This window comes from Rattus rattus, chromosome 10, assembly GCF_011064425.1.
Source record: "Rattus rattus isolate New Zealand chromosome 10, Rrattus_CSIRO_v1, whole genome shotgun sequence".
Lineage (NCBI taxonomy): Eukaryota > Metazoa > Chordata > Mammalia > Rodentia > Muridae > Rattus > Rattus rattus.
The window spans coordinates 27804561-27823712 of record NC_046163.1 but is presented as its reverse complement, the minus strand read 5'-3'; positions in this window follow the sequence as shown (position 1 = coordinate 27823712).

Below are 19152 nucleotides of genomic sequence, written 5' to 3'. Positions count from 1 at the left end.
TATGTCAGCTTTTTCATTGGTCGGTGTGTGTTTGTGCGTGTGCGTGTGTGTGTGCGTGTGCACGTGTGTGTGTGTGTGCAGTGTGTGTGTGTGCAGTGTGTGTGTGTGCAGTGAGTGTGTGTGTGTGTGTGTGTGTGTGTGTGTGCGTGTGTATAGAAAAAGAAAATCTCTTCTCTAATGTGCTGTCAGGTGTCTATATTGAAACCCCAAATTGATTTAGAAGCTTAGTAAAATCTATTTGTAGATGAAAGGTGACTACTTTGCATGTCAAATGAGAGTTAATTGTTGATATTAGAGGAGAGATTTGGTTAACCTTGTTATATATACAGGAATATAGGCTAATTTTGTGCCATGCAGGAGTTTCATAGTAGGAAATGAAAACATACTCTCCTCCATGAATATAGTCTATACTTAACCTGGGTCATTTACTCATTGTAGAAAAAGTTAAATGTCACTTTACTCCATTACTGCTATCTTTACTAACCATACTATGAAGAGAATATATATCTATTTTGCAACTTAGTGAGAGAGCTAAGGCTCATTCAAGATTGTATCCATCTTTAAAAAGATGGAGGAAACCCTTGCTTTGAGCCTCTGATTGCCAAAGTACAGGGAAACACTCACTGCATAATTTTTGGTCACAGAACCTGTGGAACCTGTAGGGAGGTGAAAATGTGGTGGCTTTTTTTGTACTGCTTGGGATGATTTTTTTATGACTAATTCTAACACTATCATATAAAGGATTCCATATAATATTGACCATTGTTACATGTCACAACACCAAGGAGCCACATACAATATTTAGATCAGGACATTTCCTGTGATTATGCTCCATGTAAGTAATCCATTGAATTATCATTGAATAAGCCACAAATTCCTACTTTGATAGACATTACAAAGTTATGTCTGGGGGACCATATGGTCCATTGGACTTGTATTTTGTCAAATATTCTTATCAAATGGTTTTCTAAATATGTATATTATTGTGCTAGGAAACATTTGTGAACCATCAAAAGACCACCAAGGAGCTGAATCTGATGCAATCACATTAGGGTCTCTTTATTCAAATTTTAGATTGGGCCATACCACTGTCTCTGATGTAGGAGAATGGGAGGGGACCTGGAGCTCAGGTTCCGGCAAGCATTTATAGATTTTAGAAGGGAGGTATCTAGCCTAGTACATGTCCGATTGGAAGCCATTTATGGCCTTGAGCATAATTGGCTGGTTCTGGGAGCAAAACCCATAAAACTTAACATCTTTTTCCCCCAAATTGGTGGTTCATAGGAACTGAAGCGTCAGGGGTGAGCTTGTAACCTGGAGGTCCAGATTGGTTGGGGAATAACCTGGAAACTGGTGCTAGGTACCATCTTTTTAGTTAATTTGATTGAGTTCAACACAGCTTCTTTAAGATGGAGTCTGAACCCAACAGATTTGAACTGTCAATATTTCCACTCATAAACCTGAAATATATTCAACCTGGATCAAAGAAGCTTCTCTTGCAGTGGACAACAGTTAACACAGAACCATAACCAGCCTGAGTGTAGAGATTGAGAACCTGTGAGTGTTCAACACTAAACAGAACGACTTTATCAAACCTCACATACCACAAAGACTCAGGAGACTCCCCAAGAGTGGGGACGGAAAGAGTGTATGGTCTGGAGAATAGGAAAGAGTGCTGGGGCATGCTGTCTTCTTGAAGTGACAAGGTTATTGTACTCAGACTTATCAAACATATAGAAGAACTCTGTGCTTAAAACTGGGATAAAGTCAAGACTATTCAAATTGCTGGCGTGGATGAAGTAGAGTCTCCCTTTCTGAGGAGTCTTCAATTTTGGACAAAAAAGAAAGGTTAGTTATCTTATTTAGGAAATAGTTTGTTTGTTGCCAATAGAAGATGTTATGGCCAATGTTTCCAAGTACATACAGACTGTACTAACCAGGTGTAGTCAACACACACACACACACACACTCATGGCATGGGCTCATGGGTTTCTTGCATTCCAGGAAAGCTGTGAATGCAGCTCACCATATTTGTACATGACAGTATTACATTACAATATTAAAGTATTAGACAATTCTACATGACAAAAAATTCATCTTTTATATTGTTTTATAAATATGCATTATTGTCTCATGATTAATTTGTGCTATGTTTTTGTCCTGGTTGGTTTTGTGTGTCAAGTTAACAGTAGCTGGAGTTACCACAGAGAAAGGAGCCTCAGTTGAGGAAATGCCTCCAAGAGATCTAACAGTAAGGCATTTTCTCAATTAGTGATAAAGGGGTAAGTACCCAGCCTATTATGGGTGGTGTTATCCCTAGGCATGTGGTCCTGGGTTCTATAAGAAAACAGTCTGAGCAAGGAAGGGAAAGCAAACCAGTAAGCAGCACCCCTCCAGGAGCACCCCTCTGTAGCAGCTTCTGCCTCCAGATTTACTCCCTGAGTTACTGTACTGACTTTCTTTGAATAAACAGCAATGTGGAAGTGTAAGCTGAATAAACACTTTCCTCCCCAACTTGCTTCTTGTTCACGATGTTTTGTGCAGGAATACAAACCCTAAGACAGTTGTCTTAGCTAGGGTTCTACTGCTGTGAACAGACACCATGGCCAAGGCAAATCTTATAAAGACAACATTTAATTGGGGATGACTTACAAATTCAGAGTCTCAGTCCATTATCATCAAGGTAGGAACATGGTAATATCAGGCAGACATGGTGCAGGAGGAACTGAAAGTTCTACATCTTCATCTGAAGACTGCTAGGAGAATATTGGCTTCCAGGCAGTTAGGATCAGGGTCTTAAATCCCATACCCACACCTACCCCAACAAGGCCACCCCTATTCCAACAGTGCCACACCTTGTAATAGTGCCACTCCTTGGGCTAAGCATATACAAACCATCACAACAGCTTTCTTGAGAAGAAATATGTATTGTGTGTCTTTATTTTCCTTACTGTTCTTTGGATAGTATTCAATATAGAAGTGTTAATTGTGAAATTAACAAACAAATGTAAAAGGCAGTGGCTTAATTATATTTTGACATAAAATTTTTATTTGCAGTATAATTCTAAAACAGTAGTTATAGTTTAATTTCTCATAAATGTATTTGTCATTCAATTATATTGTAGCCAGTGACATTTTTATGAAAAGATTCAAGAATGAATAGAAATATAGATCATTTGTAAACACATTGGAGGTAATCAAAACTAGTTCTCCTATTGACTGTCAGAAAGACATGTATTTTCAGGGAATACTGATTGGACTGTATATTTAATAAAAAGAAAGCAAGAGAGCACATGGTGTGAGGAGGAAAAATAGTAAGTGGAAATCAAGGGGATATGGAGAGTTAGGGAATAGGGGTGAATATGATCAAAGCATATTACATGAATATATGGAATTGTCAACTAAAGGAAAACAAAATGAAATAAAATAAAAACAATACAATTAGTGTTCTAGAAAGTTACTGTGGTAGGAGTATATATCTTAGTCTCATTTATATCTCATTACTGAAAATTCCAGGACATTGCTTACTTTAGGGAAAATGTTTTGCTGTGAAACACATTTATCAATGAAGGAAAATTAAACAACTGAAGATGTTTGAACTATTTTGCTCCAGAATATTGGATGCAATTAGAGAATTGCAATTTGTTAATAAACTGAATTTAATAAAATGAAAAATAAAAAGAATACTTGGATTAGAAGTGTGCTGTTTTAATTTGCATTAACTCATTGAGTGTTTTGGAAAGCTTTACTTGGCTTGCCCAGATTTAATCCAAATGCCTGAGTGACTTTATATGCCTTTTACATGGATTTCCTTCTGCTTTTACAGGTTTTTATAGGAATATGTTTATCGAATGTTACCCATGAACTTTTTTGAATGAAATGGATGATCTGTGAATTTAAAATCTTATTGTTAATAGAAAAATTGTTTTCTGTAAACATTTGTTGACTAGGTGAAACTACTCATTATTTACCTTTTAACTTCTCTTTTAAATGTTTTGTGGCTTTCACTCATGCAACAGCATTTTTTGATTTTGTTATTAGTACACATTACTACTTTGTTATGTCAAAAGACCCAAATAAACTTTATTTTAAATATCTTCATAACCGATTTTTAACTAATGAATAAATTTGTATCTCCTTAGTGTAATGGCTGAACTCTTTGAATTTAATACCTAGTAATATTCTGATTTTCCATACCAGTATTTTATAACAGAATAATCATGCAAGTGTGCCCTGTCTTCCCAATAGTTTGTCTGTTCTACAATTAATATTAAGAAAGTATAAGCACAAATGTACCAACTAATTCAGTATTATTTTATATAAAGACAAGGATACTGACTCATGTCTGCATTCCTTTAAGCAGAAGAGAAATGAAAGGAATCTGGCATGATTTAAGACTAGCCTAAGATGTAGAGATATACCTTGTACCAAAACCAAAACAAATCCAAATGAATAGACTCTAAGATAAAAATGAAAATAATGTAACAGAGTAGATCTCAAATTAAAGTAAATGTATAATCAAATATAACCTGTATCATTATAATCAGAAGATGTTTAATACCACATGCATATATTTTCTGGATATTCAAAATGCAGTGATCTTTCTTCCCTGGAAGAAAAGGCAGTTCAAAATGCTATACAAAATTTTTCATAAACATAGTCTTACATTGTTAACAAATGTTAGAGGTGTTTGTTATATGGAAACTGTTGCCTTGCTTAAATTACTATACTCTTGTACATGATCTTCTGAGTAGGTTGAATCAAGGAATTCAGTCACCATGCTTGTAGGTGAGCTTTTTCCCCATCTGCAGCTTCACCAGGAGTTGCTGTTTACTGTCTTAATGGTAGCCATGTTATTTCTTTTTCTTTTTTTCTTTTACTTTTTTTTATTTGACACAAACTAGAGACATCTGGGAAGACTGTAGAATTACTCTATCAGATTGGCCTATGTGTACTTATCTCTAGAACATCTCTCTCTCTCTCTCTCTCTCTCTCTCTCTCTCTCTCTCTCTCTCTCTCTCTCTGTGTGTGTGTGTGTGTGTGTGTGTGTGTGTGTACATGCCATACAAGAAAGTTGCAAGTATTCTTGTCTTGTAAGCCAGTCTCACTAATTTATATTTAAATATGGTAAAATTTATAATAATACTTTTTATACTTTGACTGTATCACATTAACAATATAAAGAATCCTTGTTAAATGGTTAGCTCGTACTGAATTTGTAATTATACCAGCAGCCTTTCAGGTAAATGAACAGCAAATGTTTAAAATCCACACTTTCATGCATGTGGGTACACTGCACTGTCTTCAGATACACCAGAAGAGGGCATCAGATCCCATTACAGATGGGTGTGAGCCAACATGTGGTTGCTGGGAATTGAACTCAGGATCTCTGGAAGAGCAGTCATTGCTCTTAACCCCTGAGACATCTCTCCAGCCCCTAAAATCTACACTTTCAACCATCTAATATATGTACAACTTTATCTACATATACTTTATATACATAAATGTTAGAAACTGCATATTTCTTTATATAATAAAACATTTAGTTATTTTGAAAAGGTGGTATTAAAATAATTAATTTTGAGTAACTCTCCTAACTTAAGAAAAAATGATATTCTATGACAGTTCATTTGCTACTCTTAACATTCTAATGTTCATATACTGTTATCTAAACATAACAAAATCAGATGCAGTTATATAATATTTACCATGATTCATATTTCTTCATTTTCTTGTTTGTAATTAAATATCAGACGTGTGGTCAAGGAGATCATATTTCAAAATTTTAAGTAATTTCATATATCTAAGAAAGGATTATTTCCTAACAGGATTTCTGTAGGAATCACTGGCATTTGCTGATATTCAGTAGAGTCTACTAATGGTGGCTGTACTGCATCAGAACGCACTGTCCTTGGAAACAGTGAAGAATAGAATACTGCTGTCCACGGAATATTCTTGATAAAAAACTTTTATAGCTAATATGACTATTTTCCCATAATATATTTATAAATTTGACCTGTCAATGTCAGTATAATTCCATGGTATTTTTCAGCGAATTTCAGTTATTAAACAAAATTCAAGTGCAGTTGCAATATTTCTGCTAGCCTCAACTAGAAAATGTATTAAAATTTTTATAACTAAACCCCTATTTTTCATGTGCTTCACCTGAAGTGTTGTGGTAATAAAGTAAAAAAATATAGCCTCATAAAAATTTAAATCTGCATCAGTACTGCACATCCATCTAGTGCATCCACTGAAACCTAGTGTATTCTCCATTCTTGACGTTTTCCTACAAGGACTCAACTAATTCTGGAAGCTACTCTTAGCACTGCTTGACTTTCTTTTCTAGATGTCATTTTGACAATTGAGATGGTATCAGCAGCTAGAAAAATGCTCTCCCAGAAAAAAAATTAAAAAAAAAAAGACATCTCAGTTAGAAATAGGACTGGGGAAATATTCAAACTCCAGAGCTTTCTGTGGGAAATAAAGTTGATTAAATGTTTCTCAGCATTTCTGAAAAAAAATAGTTTAATATACTTGATATGAAGGCTGTATTACAGTTTGGTCCTTGAGATTAATTTCTTAAGTTATTTCCATAAGATGATGATTATTATTATTCATAGACACATTCATTCAAAAGAATCATTGTATTAACTTATAATTTTCATACTTTATAATAATAAAGAAATAAAAGCAAAATTGATTTTCTATCAAAGAACTACTAGTAGCATGGAAGGGTGGCAAATTTTTGTACTTAAAACAAATTATGATCTCCCACATGTTTGAGCCTCTGTATCCAATTGTATGCCAATTTTCTACTGAAGGAACATATTATTAGCAGCTTTATATTATTAAGATCAAAGGATAGTTTCTAAGAATATTATAATGAATCTAGACGTGGTAATGGGTTACTTTATGATTTCAGTAGTGAAGCTGTGTCCTCAGGGAAAAAAACATGTATAGCATTTTTGAAAGTCATTACTTTCAAGTTTAAAATGTATATTATTATATACATGAAGGGGGTTGTATAATGCATGCCTGTAAGTATGTGCACACTGCCAATATGACATGTATGCGGAGTCACAGAAGCCTTTCAGGAAGAATAGCTCATCTTTTTCCATTGTTGATTCCAGAGGTGAAACTGTCTGTCAGGGTTGTGAAACATACCATGGATGCTTTTACCGTCTGTGTTACCTTGTTCCAAATTCATTAATATTTTTCAACAAAACATTTTTTTCTTGCTTCGAATTAAATTCATTTTAAACAGTATGTGAAACTACATTGTTCAGATTTATTAGATTCTATGTGATATTGCATGGTATACAGCACTTTTAAGAGTGCACAACTAGCTTTCTCTCCAAAGCATTCCTTTGTGGGAACGTGCCAATTCTTTTAGAATTTTAAATATACACTACACATGTCTTTCCTATGGTAGAGCAGATGCCAGCACTTCTTAAAACTTCACTATGTTTGTAACTGTTGATAGTGCCGGCCTCATCCTCTTCTGCCTACACTTTCTCTACTGCTTCTAACCATTTTACTTTTGAATTATATGATTAGAGCCTTCTATATTTCTCATATGTGTGGGAATATGTAACTCATATTTCTGAATTAATTCTTTGAACATAATGTTCCACAACTGATCAGATAACACCACTTCAGTCCCTATGAGGCATTTAATTTTCCTTCATTGTCTTCTCTACATGTAAAAGACCCCTTCCCCTTTACATGTCATGGATCACAGGAGTTATTTTTTTTGTAATTTCATGTATTCTTTATAGCCTATATATGTCTAAGTTGGTGTCTCTATCACTTTCCTGAAGGTGAAAAAATTACATTTACACCCTACTGCTCTTCTCCTGGATTTTAAAAACTTCCTATTAAATCTCCTATATTGGGGTTCTATCAAAGCCTATTCTTCCAATTCATTGGTCTTAGCTTCTCAAATACTATCTTACCATCCCAAGAGCTATATAACTTACTTTGTTTCTTATTGTATATAATTTATTCACATCTCTCAGGTTCAGTGTAACTGTCACTTATTAGGCTACTTATGTCTCTCAGTTGGCACTTATCATTGTGGCAGGTTTCAATGGCCCCTCTGTATCCAAGGCTTTCTTGCTCTAATATTTTCTGGATTGAGGTAAGGCGAACTCTCAAAATAAATCTATCTCTTCATGTCCCCCTTTAAATTTCTTGGCTATAGACCAGACTCATTAAACCAGTTCCTTAGCCAAACCCTAGTTATTTCTCTAGCTTCATCTCTTTCCATTTCTCTGATTTATTCACTAATTTCCAAAGGTAAAATATTTTATATTTTCTTTTAGAGTTGAAACTTTTCGTAAGGCCTATTCTTTCTTGGAATAAATTTTCCCACAATTGTCAGAGGTCTAATTTCTTTGAAGTGAAATATATGACAAAAGAGCACAGAATCTCATAACGGACAAAGTAGAATTCAGATCTTAACTGCATCATTTATACTGTGGTATGAGTTTGCAAAGTCGCTGAGGATCAATATGTCTTAAAAATGAGGATAATTATGATACTGATTTGATAGTGAGGAAAGAACCAAGTGCTGTTTGCCAAGTTCTACTGCTTTGTCTTATTAAAGGATGGTAAAGAAACTGGCAAAACTTACAGCTCCTAATTCTTCCAGTGTAGCAATAAATGAATAGTAAAATATCTATATAGATATTTGTATCTCCACATAATTTAACTTTGTTCTTATCCTTGTATAAGAAAATTCTATTTTTTCTTTTATTGTATATTTTTATTTACATTTCTCATGTTATTCCCTTTCCCAGTTTCCCAGACATAAGCCCCCTATCCCCTCTCCCTCCCTTTCTTCTATAAGGATATTCCCCTCCCCATCCTCCCCATCCCACCCCCCACTCCCGACATTACCCTACATTGGGGGCTCCAGCCTTGGCAGGACCAAGGGTTTCTCCTTCCATTGGTGCCCAAGAAGTCCATCCCCTGATACATATGCAGCTGGAGTCATGGGTCAGTCCATGTATAATCTTTGGGTAGTGGTTTAGTGGCTTGGAGATCTGGTTGGTTGGCATTGTTCTTCTTATGGGGTTTCAAGTCCTGTCTACTCTTTCAATCCTTTCTCTAATTCCTCCAACTGAGATCCTGTTCTCAGTTCCATGGTTTGCTGCTAGCATATGCCTCTGTATTTGCCATGCTCTGGCTGTGCCTCTCAGGAGACAGCTATATCAGGCTCCTGTCAGCATGCACTTCTTAGCTTCATCATCATTATCTAGTTTTGGAAATATATATATATATGTTGTATGCCCATGTGAGGCAGGCTCTGAATGGCCATTCCTTCCGTCTCTACTCCAAACACAACAGATGCCTCCAAACATCAAGACGTATTTATAATTAATATACTGAGTATAATGTCTTTGGATACTTTAAGAAATTAAGAGCTTCCTTATAGTCCTTGCTTCCTGCCTACTCTCCCTGACTTATGGTCTTGGAGTTAGCTAAAAATATTGTAAATATGTCATATCAGCAACTCAATACAATTTATGTATTGGAACAAGTCACCTTTAATGTATACTATCTATGATAGTGCAATATATGAGAAAAAAACATGCTTCTTTTCAAAAATAATTAACATGATAATTTCTTTCATAATACATAGATTGCAAACAAGCTGAATAGAACACTCAACACACATTTTATTCTGATTTCCCCTAAAAGTTGTTGTACAAACTATTATGCAATTAGTATCTTAAATTTAAACTTATTGATCATATCTTTAAACTACATGTTTTCAATATTTAAGGTAGTTCAAAATTGATTACAACTAGGATAATGATAATTTTGCTTTACTACTCTAAGTAAAACTATTGAAATATGAGGTTATCAAATATATAGCCTATTGTTTAGCATGAATATTTGCTCTTTTATGTTTTATTTCAGTCATAGTACATTCTGAAAATGTCATATTATAACGTCTCTTTCTTTTTAATTGTAATCAGCCATGATACAATTTTTCAGTGATAAATTAAATGATAACATTTAAATGCTAAGTAGAATGCAATTTTAGTTTCAGAATTTTTACCAGTACTTCATCAGATAAGGCATTTGTTACATGAAAGCAAGACTATGATTCTTTTTTGTACATCACTTCTTCAGTGGATTGTCAAAACTTTGGTGGTTTATAGTGCTTGAATTTGGCCATTTGACAATTCTTTATATTGGAAACCAACTTTGAATCTTACTGGCTAAGAGGAAGGCATCAGCAGAGCACTGCTGTTTATACACAAGACATTTGGAGAAGTCTATTTCCTTGTGTTTGCTCACCTCTGGGTGCCTCCTTTATTCTTTTACTTTTCTTGTCTTCTTTTGTCTCAAAACACAAGAGTGGCTTTTACCCAGCCATGACCAAATGAAAAGCAGTGAGATCCATACAGATAGCATGGCTGTTTGACACAGCACAGAAGAGCTGAGCAGAATGCTGTTTCCACTAGCCTTATATCTTCCCTTTGGGCTTCTACATGATCTCTACATGTTGCATTTGTGAGGCACTTATTATAATATTATTCATTTATGTGTTTTCCCCAGAAATTATTTCTGTGCCTAAAATGTAATTGTATCTGGGCCTACTTGAGGCTCTTTCCTTTCATAGTGATTAGGAAAAGCACAAAAAATCGGACAGTTCCAGAGTTCTCTGGGCATATCTGCACCTAAGCAAAGCCAGAAACAATAGATTTGGCAACAGATCAGATTCAGGCTTCCTCCTATATATAGTCTACAGAACTGTGCCCCTAAAAACTAAAGACTTAATAATAAAGTTAGTTGGCCTAAAACAACCTTTGACAATATACATAGATGATCAGAAATTAATATAAAAATTTGAAAATTAGTTTATCATACAGAGACTAGCTCACATTAAATTACAGTGAGGTATTTTCACATTAAGTTACAGTAAAGTATTTTAACTAAAATACAAAGAGAAAACAAATTACTATAACAGTCCAGCTTGCAGCCTAAGAGGGTTTTCAAGCTTTTAAACTAGGTTAATTCACAAGTTTTACTTCAACCACCATGCATTACTCAAAGGATAGAGACTCATCTACACTGATGACACATTTTTATCTGCTTAATATCTCACTTTTCTGAAGAATAGAACATCATATATCATAAATGCTTACATAATCTAAAGTGATTTGACATCAATAATTCCTATTCTCTCTGTTTTTTTAACACTTGTCCAGAGACAAAATTATGTGATCTCCATTTTATCTGTACAAATAAAGAAACATCCTGGTTGGTAGTCAGTAAGAGATGCAAGATTATCCCAGCCACTGACTTTGACTCCTGCAGCCATTTCTTGCCTCTGCCTGATATGCTGGAACATAACTGCTGGTGGTAGTCCTTGCATGGATTGAATATTTTAAAACTATATCTTGATAGTGTTTTCTATCCTAGTACTTCCCTGTGCCTTAATGCCATCATACATATTTAAAGATCATTGCAGCATACTTCCTTTAAAACCAAGAAACAAATAAACAATAACCATCATAAGAAAAAACATAACAAAAAGTGATAATTAATTATTATTATACATGGACTATCTGAGAATAGTTATTAAGATATGTATGTGCTCCAGGCAAGAAATTTTGTTTCCTATGATGTGAAGGGTTGGCAAGTATGAATCAGCAAGGTATGGAGGACTAAGTAAGATTTGATCAACTCTGACTGGAGAACACTTTAAGGAGGCATCCCCTCATCTTCAGTCAATTTCTTTTTCTGAGAAGGCCTTAACCTTCTTGGGTTAGGATAGAGTAGGAAAAGCAATAAATTCCCTGGGTTTCATTAGATTTAAACCTTACCTTTCTAGTAAAACTGATTTCCACTGGGCCTCAAGATTGGTGATTTAAAATAAGGTTTTTGTTTTTCTGGTTTTTTGTTTTTTTGCCTACCTAAGGTAATATATATGATCAACCATAAAATGCAGCAACTTTAATGTCATTGGTGAACTTAGTTTTATTTTTTTATCCATTGTAAAATTAACTTTTCACCAGATGTAAATGCTATCGCAGAAAGTTACTGCTGAATAAGCTCAACCTTTCAAATTCTTTCTGAATCCTGGCTGACAAGTTCAAATCAGTTATTTGGCTCAAAATCTCTCTCCAACATGACTGATTCAAACTTGCTTCCCTTAGCTTCTTACTTTATTGTTCTGCTTGGACAAACTGCCACTTCATTTAAGAAACTGAATTGCACTGGTGACACAAAATCCAGAACTGAACAGAAGTTAATGTAACTGCAGAAACTCAACTGTTTTCAACTGAAATGCACTGAATTGCACTGATCTGAACTCAACTGAACTCAACTGACAATCCAAAGAGGAAATAGAAACAAAGAAATAGAATAACCAAACACAAAATAGCACCTACACTTATAATCACCCCAAATCTAGATACCTAATGCTAGCATTAGAACAAAATCGTAAAAACCAGGGCTATGCATCTCCACCAGAACTCAGTTATCTTACCACAGAAGGCCTTGAATATTTCAAGCCATAAGCACAAGAACTTTACAACTAATTATAGGAATATGATAGTGATCCTTAAAAAGGAAATGAATAAATCCTTCAAAGAAATCTAGACAAACAGACAGATGATTGGAAAAATTTATAAATCCCCTAACAAAATTTGTAGAGAATTTTTCTTTAATCCAACAATGTGGTGGTTGCTCTGGCATGAGATCATATTCAAAGACCTCATGCCTTTAATCCCAGAAGACAGAGATCAGAAGATTGGAAGCTTATCACCAACATCAAATTAAATGGAGAGAAACTTAAAGCAATTCTACTAAAACCAGGAGCAAGACGAGGTTGACCACTCTCTCTATATCTATTCAACATAGTACTTTAAGTTTTAGCTAGAGCAATAAAACAACTGATGAAAGGGATACCAGCTGGAAAAATAAGAAGCCAAGGTATCATTATTAGAAGATGAAAAGATAGTATACATACATAACCCTCAAAATACCACAGGGGAACTGCTACCTTAATAAACATTTTCAGCAAATTAGCTGAATACAAGATTAATGAGTTTGTGTGCACAATATATAAATATGACCAGCTAATGTAATTTTTTCTGGAGTATATATGATTTTAAGGATGGCTGTTCTGCATAGGACAACAATAATGGAGTCAACACTAGAAGAGACTGATTTCTTTCTCCCAGCAGTTTTTCCTTGCCTGTAGTTCATTTTCTAGAGGTGGGACCCTGGGACATTTTTCCCAAAATGAGGATGTTTTTAGCCATGCACACATTCAATGTCCTAGATAAATACTGATTCCTGATCAGTTATTGCCCTCTTTTAACTTCAGAAAAATAAGCAATAATTTATATTTCCTAATGGTACTCATGATGACATCCCCAAGAATGTTTGTGTTGTAATTGCATCAGATTGAAGATATTATTCAACTGTATCAAGATATATTAAAAGGGACACAATCTAATTAGAGATTATTGGAGTATTTGAAACATAGTGATAACTTCTGTTGTCTTTTATTTTTCAAATTGTAGAATACTAAAATACTATTAGGCCTCAGTTTAAAATTTTTTGAGAATTAAAATTTTACTCAATTGTATTTAATGACTACTTCCTTCCTTCCTTTTAAAAAAGCAGATAATGAAAAAAAGTAAGTAGAAAAGAGTTGAATTGAATGGGAATAATGTCTAATTTTGGAACTTACTGAGGTAAATACAATTAGTACTGGTCTCAGTACCAAACATAATTAGAATCCAGTCATGCCTGGCTCTGTAGAATGCATTTAGTATTTCCATGTGGAATTTAACTCTTTTCAACATTAGTTCACAGTAGCTGCTGTGATACCATTCTGAGTAGCTCCCAGGTCTGCATCTTTACAAGAGATCCCATTAGCCTACCTTTGTAAATACTCACAATATATTTACTCATGACTACTGTCCTAGATCTATATAACTACAGAAAGAAAAGAAGCAAATAAGAGACTAAAGAGAGGGTGAGAGTTGTACAGATACCAGGTGCTAATCCTGTAAGGGATACAGCATAAAATAGAAAAATGTCTTGTTTGGAGCCTTGAATCGATAAATCTGTTTTAGAGTTCTAAGATATATGTTGAATTTCAGTAGGATCTATGTTTTATGAAGCCACCCAGATTTGTACTGTTCTTGCTTCTTTTGTAGCACAGGTTGCTATAGGACACAACTTTCTGTCTCCATCCATCATACATTTCAAAGTGTCAGAGACTAGGGCAAAGCAGCAGAATATTTTCAGACTACCCAACTCATCCTGACAAGCAAGTAGGATAGTCAGTTGTAGCCAAAGAGAACTTGGTCCATAAAGCATGCACTCTAGTAGCCAGAGAGATACCAAGATACAAAGCAAAATGGGGGCCAGGCGGGGGGGAGGGCATTGAGCACAGACTTGGATCTAATGTTGTTGGATTTTTCCTTATTTATGTTTTTTTTATTTTATTTATATACTCATGATCTCTATACCTTCTATTCTTTCTTATTCTTTCCTCTACTTACAACAAAGGTATTTGAGAGTTCAATGCAATATAGATCAAACGGACTTACCAAACATCTACAGAATATCTAAGTTAAAAGTTATAGTTCTTCTCAACAGTGGAGTTTTCTCTAAGATACATAATATAGTATTTTTAGACCTAGAAAACATTACCAATAATGAAATTAAGTATTAAAATGTTTTCTTTGTTTTGGATGGCCTTTGAATTTTTATGCTTTCTATTGCTGTGATAAAGACCAACAAACACCAACCTATTGAGAAAAGGGTTTGTTCATATGAGAAACAGCTGGGTCATACTCATTCACTGAAGGAAGTCAGGGCAGGAACTGAAGACAGGGACCTCAAAACAGGAAATTAAGCAAAAGCCATTAAGAAACATTTCTTCCCAGATTGCTTTTCATGACTTATAGAATATCCTACATGATGTGATTCTGGGTAGATGACTGCGGTGATGTAGAAATGAAGAAATGATAGGCAGCGGTGGTTTGGATATGCTTGGCCAGGGAATGGCACTATTAGGAGGTGTGACCTTGTTTGAACAAGTGTGTCATTGTGAGGATGTGGTTTGAGAGCTTCCTCCTTTTCTCCTTTTTGTGTTCAGAACAAGATGTAGAATTCTCACCTCCTTCAATGCCATGCCTGCCTGGACAGTGCCCTGTTTCTTGTGTTAATGATAATGCACTGAACCTCTGAACCTGTAAGCCAGCCCCAATTAAATGTTGTCCTTTATAAGAGTTGCTTTTGTCCAGTTGTCTCTTCATAATAATGGTAATCATATCTAAGACATAGACACTAAGGAAAGGAGAAGCACACATATAAATATTTATATACATATTTTATATAACATAAGGAGTTGCAATTACCTAGTCAAAGTGTGAGATTTTTCTTGGGGAGCAGTCTTAGTCTGTAAACATCTAGGAGGGGCAAATTTTGGCTTATATTTTCTACGTAAAAAGTCAATTATTCAAAAACATGTGAACTTGTGTTAAGGGAAGGCTCTGCTATTTCCATATTTTCAAGAAACTGGTATTTTTGTCATGACAGTCATTGACAAGACCATGTCCATGTCATCAATACACAATCATTTAAATCTTCATCCACTTCCCATAGACATATTCAACAATCTTCCTTACATTGCTCAGCACCACTTTTCTAGATGAGACATAGACCACCAGCATCATCACAGACCCTCTCTGAGGTAGAACAATGGGTCACAAAATGGCCTCTAGTGGCATCATGGACCATGGACATTAACATATCCTCAGGTAGCAGTGCAGACTATTGACAACTTGATCTACCTAGGTGGAATCATAGTCCTGGGCATCAACATATTGTCATTTGATGGCACAGACCAGGTATAATTGCATGTCCTCTGGTGATAGCACAGGCCCCATGCACTCCCTAGGAGCATGGATCCAGACATTGTCCTTAGCAGCAGCATAGGCTACAGATATCAGCATGGCTTCAGGCATAAGTATACAAAGCAGACATCAGCATGGCAAACATTAAAACAGAGACAGAAGGAACACCCATTCAGAGCCTGCCCCACATGTGACCCATACATATACAGCCACCCAATTAGACAAGATGGATGAAGCAAAGAAGTGCAGGCCGACAGGAGCCGGATGTAGATCTCTCCTGAGAGACACAGCCAGAATACAGCAAATACATAGGCGAATGCCAGCAGCAGACCACTGAACTGAGAACGGGACCCCCGTTGAAGGAATCAGAGAAAGGACTGGAAGAGCTTGAAGGGGCTGGAGACCCCATATGAACAACAATGCCAACCAATCAGAGCTTCCAGGGACTAAGCCACTACCCAAAAACTATACATGGACTGACCCTGGGCTCCAACCTCATAGGTGGCAATGAATATCCTAGTAAGATCATCAGTGTAAGGGGAAGCCCTTGGTCCTGCTAAGACTGAACCCCCAGTGAATGTGATTGTTGGGGGGAGGGCAGCAATGGGGAGAGGATGGAGAGGGGAACACCCATATAGAAGGGGAGGGGGAGGGGTTAGGGGAATGTTGGCCTGGAAACCGGGAAAGGAAATAACAATAGAAATTTAAATAAGAAATACTCAAGTTTAAAAAAAAGCGTAATATTTTTTTTCTCTTTTGCAAAAATCAAAACTAAAGAAAAAGTCAAGGAAATAATGAGGAAGGGGACAGAAGGCCTAGAAGGAAGTGTCAAATGACTCCGTACATTCATTTAATACTATAATATTGATAACCTTTTCTTGACTATATAAAAAATTCCACACGGAAACAAATATCTATTAGCCATACTTGTTTTTGTTTACTTGTGTGTGTGTGTGTTTGTTAATTTTTTAAAAATTATTATATATAATCTATATGGAAGGACAGAAGTGTGTGTATGTGTATATACATATATATATATATACGTATATATATATATATACACTCAATAGTAAGGTATAGCTATTTTAAGAAGTTAATAATACTTAGAAAACAATCATCTGCCTTTTTAATTAGGTTACTTGAAAGTATAGTTCTCAGTACTTTTATGTTAATTCTTACATTCCATATCATCATATATTCTTAATATTTTACAGTGTTATGTATTCTTTTTAGAAAATGGTTCCATGTATTATATATAAAATCAATGAAATGACAAGTATATAGGAATATTTATAGATACACAATAAAAACTTTCAAAGTATCCACAAAAGAATACAGTGTTTTATGAGACAGTAACAGTTTGTAAGGATTGAATTAATACCATCATGTTAGCATGTCTTCTTGAGTATCAGCCAGTCATTTCCTTGGATAAATGAGCTAATACTCTACTGATTCTGATTTTTTTTCTCATGGCAACTTGAAGATTAAAATAATAAATTAAAATGCCTACAAGCAATTACAAGCTTCCTGGAATCTTCCAAGAGTTTTAATGATCTGTCTCCAAAATCTAAAACCAGACAAAATATTATTAGTCTTTCACATAATTTTCTTAATATTCATTGAACATTAAGATATGACAAAACTCACTTCTTAGACTTAAGAATGAGTACATGTCAATGCAACCAACTCTGCATAGGAATTCCTTTTCTTTAACTCATCCCCTTTGAAACTGTCAGGGATCTTTTTCTTCTATGAGTTTCCACTCTTCAGCAAAGTTGTGCTTCCTTCTCTTTTCTGAAGAAACTAAGATCTTTAAACTGGGATGCCTATTTCTGGTGCTTCTTTTACATGAACACAATTCTGAAGTGCATAACAGTACAGAAAAGATCTTAGTTGATGATACTTAAAAGATCGCTTGCTGGATTTGGTTCTGTTCTGTCAGCCATAAGTATTCATCACACTGCTGGGTCAACTTCATAGGACTGAGTGAAGGAAAAGGGCCATTTGTTTGCACTGAGAGCTCTATCTGGTTCAGGACTTCTACATGTATTCCTGTGGCAGAGAAGTGAAGTGACTTTTGTTAGAGTAAGATATATATATATATATATATATATATATATATATATATATATATCACTTCATAACATTGGATAAAACACAGCTTTTCTGAGACTCAGCATTTTAATTCTTAAAACTAGAATAATAACAATAACATCACTTATATTTTGCCAAGGGTTCACGTAAATGACAAATGTACAGCTATCAAATGGTATAAAATGGTTCAATATTATAATAGACAAATAGAATTGTATGTCAACAAATAAAAATCCAGAGTAACTTTCAGTCATTGTAAGAGCAGATTTATTTTATATAAAAATTATATAAAATAAATAAATAAATAAAAAGATAAAGTATATGCCAGCACATAGACATTTAAAAACATATCCTGAAATCTAAAACAAAGCAGATTTATTAAATTTGCTTGTTAGAAATATTTGGTAAATACTGGTATAAAATTAATACTAAATATCGAAGTCTTTCAGCATTACAATCATGTAATTACTGGTTCAGATTCTGACACTAGACAGTGCAAAATCCCATTATTTCTAAAATTACTAATACTATAATTGGTTTCAAGTTTCTTACCTGCTTTACTAGCTTACCATATAATGCTGTATATAGATCTTTTATCTCTTGAGGACAAATAGATCTGGTTGGTAAAGAGGAACATTAGAGTCCCTTAATGTAGCAACCTTCAGAGAGGCAGACACGCCTGGGAAACCAGAAGAGACTGCACTCTGCACACATCTCAGACGCCAGAGGAAAACACCAAACGCCATCTGGAACCCTGGTGCACGGAGGCTCCCGGAAAGAGCGGCGCAGATCTTCCTGGTTGCTGCCGCCGCGGAGAGGTCGTAGGCAGCACCCCACGAGCAAACTTGAGCCTCGGGACCACAGGTAAGACCAACTTTTCTGCTGCAAGAGACCTGCCTGGTGAACACCAAACACAGGCCCACAGGAACAGCTGAAGACCTGTAGATAGGAAAAACTACACGCCCGAAAGCAGAACACTCAGTCCCCATAACTGGCTGAAAGAAAACAGGAAAACCGGTCTACAGCACTGCTGACACACAGGCTTATAGGACAGTCTAGCCACTGTCAGAAATAGCAGAACAAAGTAACACTAGAGATAATCTGATGGCGAGAGGCAAGCGCAGGAACCCAAGCAACAGAAACCAAGACTACCTGG